The sequence below is a fragment of the Octopus sinensis genome, linkage group LG7 (assembly GCF_006345805.1).
Source record: "Octopus sinensis linkage group LG7, ASM634580v1, whole genome shotgun sequence".
Taxonomy (NCBI): domain Eukaryota; kingdom Metazoa; phylum Mollusca; class Cephalopoda; order Octopoda; family Octopodidae; genus Octopus; species Octopus sinensis.
Window position 1 is genome coordinate 37099583 of NC_043003.1, and position 13723 is coordinate 37113305.

The following is a 13723-nucleotide window of genomic DNA, read 5'->3' on the forward strand; positions in this document are numbered from 1 at the left end:
GATGTGTGTGTGCGTGTATGTTTCGGTGTATGTGCGTAGCTTTTTGTTCGTAGTTATGATTATATGCAAACGTGTGTGTTTCTCTGTGTACGTTTGTGTGTGCGTGTGTTTGCAGTAAATATGTATGTTATTTGTACGTATAGGTGTGTGTAACGTACGTGTATAAGTGTGCAAAGGGTAGGTAAAGGGGAAAAAAGGAGAAAAGTAGAGAAAAAATGGAGGGGAAGAGAAAGGAGAGGAGACAGAAGTAGGAAGGAAGAGAGAAGGAAAAAGAGGAAATGAACATGAAACTGGTGGGAAAGGTAGAAGTAGGGAGCGATTACAAGAAATAGGGCGTTACGTTGAGTCCAAAAGTTGCATAAGTCCGTAGTAAGAAGATGTATTGATGTTCCTTTCAAATTCTGTGCATGGCAACTCCATGGTGTAACGCCAAGAGGAGCACTCTAAGCTGTTGGGTGGAGTGGTTAACCGAGCAAAAATTGCGATCAACAGGAGTATATTTCTGGACGTGCGGATATCAGGATACTAGTCCGTCCTATGCACAAAGACCCGCAAAGAGTACATTTTAAAGCAATATATGACATTAGATAATGTGAATTATGTGATGTGAACTATGTGAAGTGATGTGAACCATGCGTTCGTTGGTTCCTGCGAGGGAGGTAGTGTTGGTGATAAACGGACCAGTGCGGCAACAAGGCCTGAAACAAGATGGCATTTTGTATAATACTCTGGCTGCTCTTAGTGCAAATCTTGCGCTCAATTGGCAAACTTTTATGAATTTGATAGGCAAAACAGTGCCTTCTGCTCTATTACTTACTCAACGGTTCAGTCTCTATTATTTCGATTTAAGATGTGACTGTGAATTGTATGTATTCTCTTTGTGCGTCCTCTAATAATTTATCTTCGATTGCTGTAGCTATTATCAGAATCCAACGTATTTCATGAGAAGGCTTGAATTTTTATAATCGTTTTACTGAGCTTAAATGATAAATACATGGTTATCTCAATTTTATCTTTTCTGCCTAAAACTCTCATCCATAATGTTTGAAATCTACTTCAGCATTTTAATAACATTTTTTAAGAATTTTAATGACGTCATACACCCATGCTATCCTATTAATAATAAAAAATTGTGATAGAGTGTTCTATACGAGAAAATGACTTTAAAATTGTTAAATCCATTTATTAAAAAAATATCTAAATTTACGTTAATGAAGAAATGGAAAAGCTTATTTATTACTTAAATATCTTGGGAAAAAGATTATGAACCGTACTTCATAATTCTTATTCTAATGGCGTAATTCATACGCAGTTCGTATCTTAATTGCAATATTCTCTAAGCCTATCTCAAATAAAAAGAAATCGAAACATATTGAAATCTATATATTTGCATGTAGGTACTTGCATACGTATATTACATACAAATGCATATATATATACGCAAAAAACTCGACGAAACAATAAACTACACGATAGCAGAAGAAGGAAAGACAAGATACATCATCAAAAATATTATTATATATAAAATAGTTAGCCATGTATCATACTTAAAGTATGTACATAGTTGAAAAGCAATGTAAGTCTGTTACAAAGGAGATCCCGAGATACCATCTGTTGGAGATGTACTGTGTTTAAATTATTATATATCGGAGATGAAAGTCATCTCATCTGCGACTAATGAGATCACCGGATGTATTTCGGTCTAGTTAAGCCTTATCAGTGGCGTGTACTCATAACCAACCTCATACCTAGACGATATTTATGAATTCACCATTCCTTTACTCGTAACACTCGAAATACGTAATGTATTCTTCTATTTAAAAACAAAAATATGATATTTTTTATAACATCAGAAACATTTGTACAAAACAGACGAAAGATGCTTATTGTTGACGAAGTTTTAGTGCTTATAGATAACTGAACGTGATTACTTACACTGTATAACTATCTTTCCTTATCGAGTTTGCTGCATCCGTCAAGAACGTAATAAACGCAATTCATTTCCAGATGAATGGACTAGAGTAAAATAAAGAAAAATGCCTTACACGAGAACACAATATGCTGTTTGGTCCAAGAAGCGAAACCACGTCATTGTGACGACTAGGCCATGCAACTTCACCACATTCTTGCAGTATAGATCAAATTTATTTTGAAGTATACGATTTTAGAGAGTTGGTTGATGAAAACCCCTTAATGAATGATAATGAAGTGTCTGCATGAATTCACCAATAGCGATTCTTAGTTAAAATTAGCAAACGGCTGTAATGTTCTGCTAGGTTTCTCCGAAATAAAAAAAGCCACAGAAATTAATGCAAGGGACATGGGTGCCATTATGGACCGAGCAATTTTACAATTGTTAAGATTATCATCCTTTAAACATCATATGCTTCGGCAGTGAAGTAGTGAGACGTCTACCTGAAGGTTTGAATGTACAGGTGTTGATACAATTTTTGCATAAAAACCAAAGACTAGTAGACTAATATATACGTGCATGTGTTTATATATGTGTATCTGTCTATATGTACATAAACACGTATGTTACGTAAATACATGCAGAGAAGCGATTATACATTTTTACATGTCATAGAAATAGTGGTATTTAAAAGTTATATATTCATTTCTAATTTTGGCATGTGATAAAAAAATTTTAAGGAAGGGTACAATCTATGAATTGTCTAATATATTACCTTATCGACCGCGCAAAGATGAAAGACAATATCAATCACAGCAGGATTTCAACACTAAAAACAATGACACATAATGAAATATTATGATAGCGTTCCTTTACTTATCGGCCTTAAGGATATGTTTTATAACAAACCAGCAACGGATCCTCAACGCGGTCATTCTAACTGCTAGATAATGCAACCACACACCCCTCCAGCTACTTCTTCCTGTCTTAAAAAAGAGAGGACACATACTTTTATACAAAAAGGCGAAACTGTCAAGTCTGAAGAAAAATACGTCTTCATTCTCGTTTTTTACTGTCTCCTCTGATTTATATTTATCACAGTTACTCAGCATCCGTGTTCTTGGACCCCGCCCTCTCTCTCTCTCTCTTTCTCTCTCTCTCTCTCACTATCTCTCTCTCTCTATTTATCTATCTATCTTTATCTCTTACAATGTTTCGTCCTATATGTCTCCATATGTCTCTGTAGTTCATTAGTTCTCTTTTTGTATTTCTACGTTGTCAAACATTTGCATTCGTATATGCTTGTTTTTTTTTTATAAACTTTTGTATTGTTGAGTCTATTACCACTCAGCCTTCTCTTTCACTTTAGACACACTTAACTATACATTCTATAAGTACCCATATATTCATTATCCTTCTATTCTACCTATCTATCTACATGGATATATATGTGTGTATACTTGTATGTACATAATTCTATTTATTTATTTATGTATCTACCTAGAAAACATAGGCGTATTTTATAGATATATAGACAGACAGATAGATAGATAGATAGATAGATAGATAGATAGATAGATAGATAGATAGATAGATAGAGAGAGAGAGAGAGAGAGAGAGATAGATAGATAGATAGATAGATAGATAGATAGATAGATAGATAGATTGATAGATAGATAGATAGATAGATAGATAGATAGATAGATAGATAGATAGATAGATAGATAGATAGATAGATAGATAGATAGATAGATAGATAGATAGATATTATACCAGGTTATCTTGCTATGATTGTATCTCACCATCTTTAAATCTATCTATTCATCTTTATTTCTTTCTATCCATCTGTCTATCTTCAATCAACCTTATATTGATGTAAAAAAAAATATCAGCGCCCGTACAGTTTCAGGACGATATACATCTCGCAAGATGGCCTCCACCACTACCGACAAATGCCTGCTGTCCGTAATTATTGTTCAAGTATGTGCTAAGTGGCTAACCAGCTGTTTTTCTTCTATGACCAACTACATATTACTTCCGCAGCACGCCGTCTCTTTATCTAACGTCTTTGTTTGTACATCTTCATTCTTGTCGCTTTATTCAGTTTAGATTACATTGGTAACGGCTAGCATAGGAGCAGCGAGTGTCTTTTCTTTCGCTTGTTCTGTTGCCCGGATCACTGTTCTTTCGAAATTTCTCCTTTTCTTGTGTCGTCCGACCGGTTATTCGCTTTTATTTTCAATGAGAAATGCCAAGACCTATTTCCCATTTTTCAGCCTCGGAATATCTTGTGCATTTTCAAGATGTATAACCACTCAGAAAAACAATTGTCATTTTTGAACGCTTTTCAAGAGGACTACTTCTCCACGTATATACACATTAATAATAACAGACTGACGAAAGAACATCTAGAAAATAAACACAAATTTTAACATACAAACACACAACCATATACACAGAGAAACATTTCTCATATAATACAGGCGTATAGACACATACTCATGCAAACAGACATTTTCCAAACGAGACAAGAAAGTTTTATTAGGATTCCCATGTTTGTCTACGTATTTTATCATTTCTTTTTTCTTTTTTTTTTTTCTTTTTCATACGGAATTTGTTTATGTGATATTGTTTATTTCTCCATTTAACTAGTTTTCTGTTTTGTCCCGGGATTCATTTTTATATTTCGAGTGCTGGCATCAACAGTATTGAGTGTGTTTAAAAGGTATCCCCCGTTTAAAATCTTACTATAATTACATGCGTTTACATAAGAGAAGCCAAACAATATATGCAACGTACAACCAAGTTTTAAAGGGAGACAAGCAGCAATAGAACTACAGTCGTATAGTCAAATAACCACTTAAAAGCATGTCACAGATCATATCTATTCAACTGTTTCCTTTCACTTTCTCTTTACCATTTCTTTTAAATTAACATTATCGTTATTATTATTATTATTATTATTATTATTATTATTATTATTATTATTATTATTATTATTATTATTATTATTATTAAACTCATGCAAACACATACATACATATTTAATACATACACTTTTTTTTCTTTGCTAATGTTGTTGTATAACCCCATGTCAGTACCAAACAAAACCAATTAACTGTTTATAAATGACGTGTCAACAATGGCCATCTCATTTGTTCCCAAGCGTAGCGTATCGCTAGAAGCAAATTATCCAATGTATTAGTAATTTCTTTTTTGGTTTTTTGGAGCGGGGTTCCAGTGGTAGAGTATGACTTGAGGCAGGTATGGCTGCTACATTTAGCAGATTGTCAGACTATAGGAAAATTCCCTCACTGAATGTCTTTCTCTAGCTTCGACGTTGTTCTTGTCGGCGACAACGGAGGCGTCGTTGCTGTGTCTTCACCGTTGTTATTGTTGGTATTTGCGATGGTGGGGGAACAAACACAGACACGAACACACACACACACACACACACACACACACAAACACACTCACATATTATGACGGGCTTCTTTCAGTTTCCGTCTACCAAATCTACTTACAAGGCTTTAGTCGGCCCGAGGCTATAGTAGAAGATACTTACCCAAGTTGCCACTCATATGTAAATTAGTGAATGTATATAAACACATACATATATACACGCATACGTACCATACGTACGTACCTATATTCACATATACAGATCACTAAATCAAAAGCAACGGCCCTTGTTTTCAGAACACCATTTAGTGATATCCTGAAAATATTGTTATCATTATTATTATTATCTGTTTCTTTATTACCCACAAGGGGCTGAACATAGAGGGGACAAACAAGGACAGACTAACCGATTGAGTCGATTACATCGACCCCAGTGCGTAACTGGTACTTAATTTATCGACCCCGAAAGGATGAAAGGCAAAGTCGACCTCGGCGGGATTTGAACTCAGAACGTAACGGCAGACGAAATACGGCTACGCATTTCGCCCGGTGTGCTAACGTTTCTGCCAGCTCGCCGCCTGTTATCATTATTATTATTATCATCATTATTATTTGATGGAAACTCCCAGCTTATTTTAATGGGTATGATGGAAAATGTCAGCTGCTCACATCCGGAAAACTAAGATAACACTTGATTACTAATCATGCGTCAAGAAACGTGCAGAAAACTCTTGCAGTTCTAAGCAATGATGATTTTTATAGGTGTTCTATCTTTACATTTGTACCAATCTTTTTAAACCATATTGGTAGTTGTGTGCTGATACTTCCAAGCGCACCAATTACTATTGGTATTACGTCAACCAGCGTATTTCCCATTTAAATCGTCATAGTTTTTCACCTCTTTTTCATTGATCCTGTTGTCACCGGGACATGCTATATCGATTATCATGTATTTTCTTTTTCTTTTTTGTTCACAACAACATCAGGTTCCCGATGTCTGATCTGATGGTCATACTTGATCATTACATCCCACAGGATTTTGCAATTTTCATTGTATCCTACAGGATGTTGTTGTGCTTTCTATTATATTGCTATTTTGGTTTGTCTCAGGTTTGGTCTTATTCCTGGTAGAGATTATGTTGATAGCGGGTTACTACCTGTAACCTTAGGTATTCACAAGTTTTCTGCAGTCTTTCAAGTGCTTCGGACACACCTGATAACCCTTGCTGTCCGTAAGAGACAAATTTTCTGTGGGAACTCTACCAGTCATTCTATTTCAATCTCCCTCAGCCATTTGTCCATATCTTGGCTTACAGTTCCCAGCACACCAATTATTATAGGCACAGCATTTACTGTTCGCATGCTCCAAATTCTTATTATTATTATTGTTGTTATTGTTGTTGTTGTTATACTTTTTAAAATCCGTCGAGGTCATCTTTGCCTTTCATCCTTTCGATGTCGATTAATTAGATACCAATGAAACACTAGGGTCAATGTAATCGACTAGTTCCCCTCCCCCAAATTCCAGACGTTGTGACTTAGTAGAAAGGATTATTGTTATTGTTATTATTATTATTTATTATCATCATCATCATCATCATCATCATCATCATTATTATTATTATCATTATTATTATTATTATTATTATTATTATTATTATTATTATTATCATTATTGCTATTATTCCCCACGGAATGCATAAGAAGTGTTTTCAAACGCTTCAGGTTGGTCCTGCTAAAAACATTAATTTACACCGGTTTGTTGCTTATTTGCATTATATATTGCATTCCAAGTTGTCAACAGAAACACCAAGAACCTGTTACTGGTTTTCTACGGTTGTTTATCTCCTCTAGAGGCTATACTCGGCCCACCAAATAAGTTCGGTGGGCGTTTAATTAAATTTAATTTAGCCAAACGTAACTCAACCAGGTGGCAGAGCGTGTATTGAAAGAGTAGAGAAAAAAGAAAGCAACCCTTCCCATGAATCTGGTGACTGCTGAAGATTTCCCTCTCCTTCCTTCCGTAACAGTCAAAAATACAGGAGAAGGAGAAGAGAAAAGCGAGTGTGACAGTACAAAGTCTAACTCGTAGTAATAGAAGTAGTAGCAGTAACAGCAACAGTGATTGCAGTGACAACAACAGAAGCAGCAAGAGTGACAGCATCAGAAGCAGTAGTAGGAGGAAGCACTCCGTCGGTTACGACGATGAAGGTTCCGGTTGATCCGAATCAACGGAACAGCCTGCTCGTGAAATTAACGTGTAAGTGGCTGAGCACTCTACAGACACGTGTACCCTTAACGCAGTTCTCGGGGATATTCAGCGTGACACAGAGAGTGACAAGGCCGGCCCTTTGAAATACAGGTACAACAGAAACAGGAAGTAAGAGTGAGAGAAAGTTGTGGCGAAAGAGTACAGCAGGGAACACCACCATCCCCTGCCGGAGCCTCGTGGAGCTTTAGGTGTTTTCGCTCAATAAACACTCACAACGCCCGGTCTGGGAATCGAAACCGCGATCCTCTGACCGCGAGTCCGCTGCCCTAACCACTGGGCCATTGCGCCTCCACAGAAGCAGTAGTAGTAGTCGTGGCAGCAATAACGAAAGAGATAGTAACTGCAGTGGTAGTAGCGATAGCAAAAGTGACAACAGCAACTACAACAAAACCTATAGCAACAACATCGACAAGAACAACAACGTCAACAATGGCAGCAGCAACAAGAACAGCAATTACAACAACAAGAATGAGAACATTACCAACAATATAAGCATGTTTGCAGCAGTAGCAGCAGCAAAAAAGTTACTCATAAATAGGGATGAAATGCTAACGCAGGCATGGAAACTAATTAAACAAGAAAAGACATGGACCAATCTAACTGTTCCATCAGAGGCAATTAAAGCATTGGAGAAATATTCGAATCGAACACATTTCGTGTACCAGATTTACTCTCGGTGCGAGTTCACTTATCTCACGGTGTCTTGTGAAGGTCGGGTGGTTCGAGTTCCATAATTGGTAGGGTTTGTTTCTGAGAACCCCTTTAAGAGCCTCGATGTGGGTCTGATGTTCGGGGTTCCCACGTCCTCCGGAAAGCCCTCTCGAATGTTTGTGTTGGAATCGAGCGACATTCGCACCAAGAGTAAATGTTCTGGTACGCGAAATGTGTTCGATTCGAATATCACTTCCCCTGTTTCAAATTCAATGTCTTGTGTCCCTTCTGATAAGTACGAAGCTGGGTGTTTTGTGTTGGTGTTGTTCAATTTGTTTGATTGACTATAGTGGTGATGATCTTGTTGTTTCTGTTGTGTCTGTGTGTGTTGTGAGTGTGGAGTCTTCAGTTTTAGATATTTGTGCGAGTGTTCGTTCTTGTGTCTGTTTTGATTGTTTGCGTTCGTGGGATTCTGGTGATAATGATGATGTTGGTTGTGTTGGTGTTGGTGATTTGGGGGAGATGTTTGCGTAGGTGGTGTGTGCATTGTTTATTGTGTGTGTTGTTATGTTTTCTGGATTTTTCTTTTGTGCTTTCTTTTTGTTTCTTTGTTTCTTTTTTACCTCTTGTATTTCTTTCACCTTCACTGCAGGAAGATGAGGGGTCTCTTGTTGTACGTGTGTCTGTGTGTATATTTATAGCCTTGTTTATGTGTTTATTTTTGTTTGGTGTGACGGGAGTGGGAGAGCTTTGCTTGTTTTCACCTAGGGTGATTAATGTCTTTGGTGTTGTTGTTGGTGATTTTGCCTGTGCTGGTGTTGTTTGTGGTCCTCGTCTCGGCGTAGGCAGCGATGGAGGCCTTTGACCCCTTGCACCTTGCACCAGTTAGGGGGCAGTGAGTTTGCAAATGAGTAGTTTCTCCACACACGAAACAGTGCGGCCTTTTACCCTCAGTTATAATGTATATCACCGTTCCATTCGAGGAGACGGATGTAGTCCGGAATTCTTTTTATGTTTTCGGGTCTGATCTGGAGAAGTATCTCCAGATCAACCCCTGGAACAGTTCTCCCTGGCAGTTCTTGTCACTTCTATCGGGACAGTATTCGTCCCCTCTACGATTACGCATCACAGGAGTCAGCAAATATCAAGTCCTGGTGGGACCTTAGGAATGCGGACACGCGCTATAGGTTTTCCTATGTGGGAGGGGTACATAATGATTTCCTGCTTTTGCAAGGAGTCATTGAATGTTTCATAGCGAGGGCTTCTGACTTAAACAGCGCCGAAATGGTGCCGTATTGTTTGACCCCTATTATGTACTCAATGTCATTTCTGATGTACCCCAGCGTCGCCTCAATATCTACTTGGGCTAATAAAACCGCTCTTTTTGTCTCTGCTGAGATGCATCTGAAAAGCACCGTTCTTCTCTCCACTGCTTGAATTGCCTCTGACGGAATAGTTGGATTGGTCCATGTCTTTTCTTGTTTAATTAGTTTCCATGCCTGCGTTAGCATGTTTCCTAGTTGTGAGGTCCACAGTAATGCGTTGTTTGGCCTTTGCTGCTACTGCTGCGGCTGCGAATATGCTTTTGTTGTCGGTACTGTTCTCGTTGTTGTTATTGTAGTTGATGTTCTTGTTGTTGCTGTTGCTGCTGCCGTTGTTGTTGCTGTCTTCGGTCTTGTTGATGTTGTTAGAATTGGTTTCGTTGCTGCTGTTTTCATTTTTGCTATCGTTGTTGCAATTGTTGCTATCGCTACTGCCGCTGCAGTTGGTATCTCTTTCGTTGTTGTTGATAACTACCACTACCACTACTGCTTCTGTTGCTGTTACTGTTGCTGCTTCTGTTGTTGTCACTGCTACCGCTGTTGCTGTTACTGCTACTACTACCATTACTACGAGTTGGACTTTGTACCGTAACAGTTTCGTTTTTCTCCTCCCCTACACCCATATTTTTGCCAGTTACGGAGGGAAGGGGAGGGAATATTCAACAGCCACCCGATTTCTGAAAGGGGTTGGTTTGTTTTTCTTGCCTTTTTTCAAGACGCACTCCGCCATCTTGTTGAGTTGTGTTTGTTTAAATTAAATTAAACGCCCACCGAATTTATTTGGTGTGCCGAATATGACCCCAAGAGGAGATAAACGAAAATTAGTCACAGGTTCCCGATGCTTCTATTGACAACTTGCAATAAGATAAATAATGCAAATAAACATCAAAGCGGTGTGAACAAATGTTTTAAGCAGCAACAACCTGGAGCATTTGAAAACGCGCATTGCGTATTCGGCGGTGAATAACAATAACAGTAATAACAACAACAACAACAATAATAATAATAATGATAATAATAATAATAATAATAATAATAATAAAATAATAATAATAATAATAATAATAAATGCCCTGATGCAGCACCAGGCAATGGCTCTCATGGCTTCTGATCTTAACTGATTGGAAGTGTTATCATGTACATTTTTTGTCTTGGTATAAAAGATGGGCTACAGCAAATATTCTGCTCAATACCACAGATTTGCTTGTCAGTTGTTTGACCTTAACCAGTTGAGCATGTCCCTTAGTGGCTGACGATATGTGCATCTCTGATCACGAGCAGAAGTAGTGGGGGAGCATCATAGCCATGTGTTGAGAAGGATTCTTTGGGGTTTGAATAATTCACCTCTGGAAACATGGGTGTTTCGTTCAACGTCCTTAAACAACCCTTATTCAGGGACCTTTTGAGCGGGATGGGTTACTCGATCTGAAGAAAATTCTAACTGGGCTCCACCTGCAAGGTCATGTGCTGTTTATCTTGATATGAGATCACCATGTCGCGCACATATGGTTGTGATGCATGTGCCTGGTGTACCCTTATCAGACGGGTAGTCATGATGGGTATACTGGGCTTCGTATATTTTACCCCAGTGTCACTTTGATGGCATGCTCTGCTCGCTCACTCAATAATAATAATAATAATAATAATAAATTTTGTGGAAATCCAAAAATGGAAGAAATTCCAAAAATATTGCTCATGGGAACTGTCTATATCCTACGTAAAATAGTGTCTATGTAATCACCAAGATATCCGTAAACTGCGTCAAAATATACTTTTAAATGTATATAACAGCAAACACCTTTTATTGTAACCTTAAGATCAGACTGTCATCTTTTTAATCAAATTACTTTGAAAACAAACTTCCAATTTACTTATATTTTGACAGACATTCTCTAGAACAAAATTCTGTAGAAAACCAAATATATAGCACGCTAATCATGATACCAACTTGAAATTCTAACCTGTTGTCTCTTGAGGTCTGTAGGTGAGACTTGGCGTCAACTTATACAAATATAAAACAACAGCTAAACATATAACAACAACAAAAACAATAATAATAATAATAATAATAATAATAATAATATAATAATAATAATAATAATAATAATAATAATAATAATAATGATGATGATGATGATGATTCAGCTCCGCGCTGAATAACAACATGAATGTGCTACGCAGGGCTCTCCTTTCAAAAACAAATCTAATCTAATAACATCGGTGGAATGGGATAAAGGAACCTGTGGAAGACTTGAAGGAAGCGGTCTTTTAAAGAAAATAATCACAAAAACGAAATTTTAATGCCATACAAAGGACAGTTTCTCCTATGCACGATGTCTCAGTAAAACATGTGCGAAACACACACAGGAAATCAACATCAGAGAGTTTACAAATTATAAAATATAAATGGAACAAAACAGTAAGTACATAAATTGAGTAATTACAAACACACTCAAATGTCTACGCAATCATTTATATTTTTTAATGCCCATAGGACTGCACATACATAACAATGTTTACACAAGTACGTGAAATTTACAGGGCACACATACACGCATATGAAAACACGTGCTACAAACGACTTTATCTGACAAGAAAAGAGGGTGGACGTGGAATTTTACAACTGGAATTAACAATGAAGATTGCCACAATTGAAAAACTCTGATGACTGGATGTTAAAACTCGTCCTAAAGCATGGAAACAAGGAAGCATCATACTCGGTAACAAAACAGGCATAGGAATACCTAAGTGAATTCCTACTACAACAAATTCCAGAATTAGACGTATCAGAAACAAGCACAGAAAAGTAAGCGTATGAAAACCCGTGCTAAAACTGCTACCTTAGATATTCTAACAGATAAATGGCAAGAAACACCTCTCAATGACAAATGCACAAAGAGAGGTATTAGTACCGATGTTGGCAAAGCCCTTATCCATCAATGGATAGTGTCTTTAGGCTTAAAATCAGGAGGGTTTATCATAACAGCGCAAGATCAATGTCTACCTACAAGAAATTACCAGGTAGCCCAACATGTCGTGTATGTCAACAACAAAATGAAACCATCGATTATGTTGGCTTCATGTGCAGTCTTCTTGTGCCTACAGAGTATCTCAACAGGGATGATAGAGCAGCACAATATATTCACTGGGTAATTTGCAAAAACCTGGACCTGCCACATGATAAAAGCTGGTGGGAACACAAACCATCTCCAGTACTTGAAAATGATCACATCTCAATCCTCTGGAACTTCACCATTCAAACTGACAGAAAGATAGACGCTAACAGGCCAGACGTTATATTCAAAGACTTCAGACAAAAATCATGCTTCCCCTTTTTATATGTTCCTATCGATATAAATGTATCTGTCAAGACCTACCAAAAGCTGAGCAAGTATAAAGTTCTTGAAATAAAAATTGGCAAAATGTGGAACATCAACACTAAAACGATACCTGTTATCATAGGTGCCCTAGGAAGGATAGAAAATGGTACTGATTTCTATCTAGCTCAGATACTAGGAAACCCTAAAATGGCAGAAATTCAAAAGATAGTACTCATGGGAACTGCCCATATCCTACGTAATATACTGTCTATGTAATAATCTCAAATTTTAAAACGAACTAATAATTTTCTTGTTTTCTTAAACATTCTCTAGAACAGTACTATGTGCAAATCCAAATATATAGCACCCTAGGCATAACACCAACACCAACTTCTATCTTGTCTCTTGAGATCTCTGGGTGAGACTTGGAGCCAACTTGTACAAATACAAAGCAAAAGTCAAACATATAATAATAATAATAATAATAATAATAATAATAATAATAATAATAATAATAATAATAATAATAACAACAATAATAATAACATGACAGAGTTGGCCAATATCTACACTGGCTAATAAGTCGGCATTACAATATCAAAACTGCCGACAAGTGGTATAATCACCACCCTGAAGCTGTAACTGAAGGAGAAAATATAACGATTCTGTGGGACTTTCCAGTACATACAGACCGAGCCATCAAAGCCAATAAACCAGATATTGTTGTTAAAGACCAAAACAATAAAGTTTGCTTATTGATCGACATGATCATCCCCTGTGATCATAATATCTCGGCGAAAGAGTTTGACAAGCTCAGAAAATATAAAGACCTGCTCATAGAAAT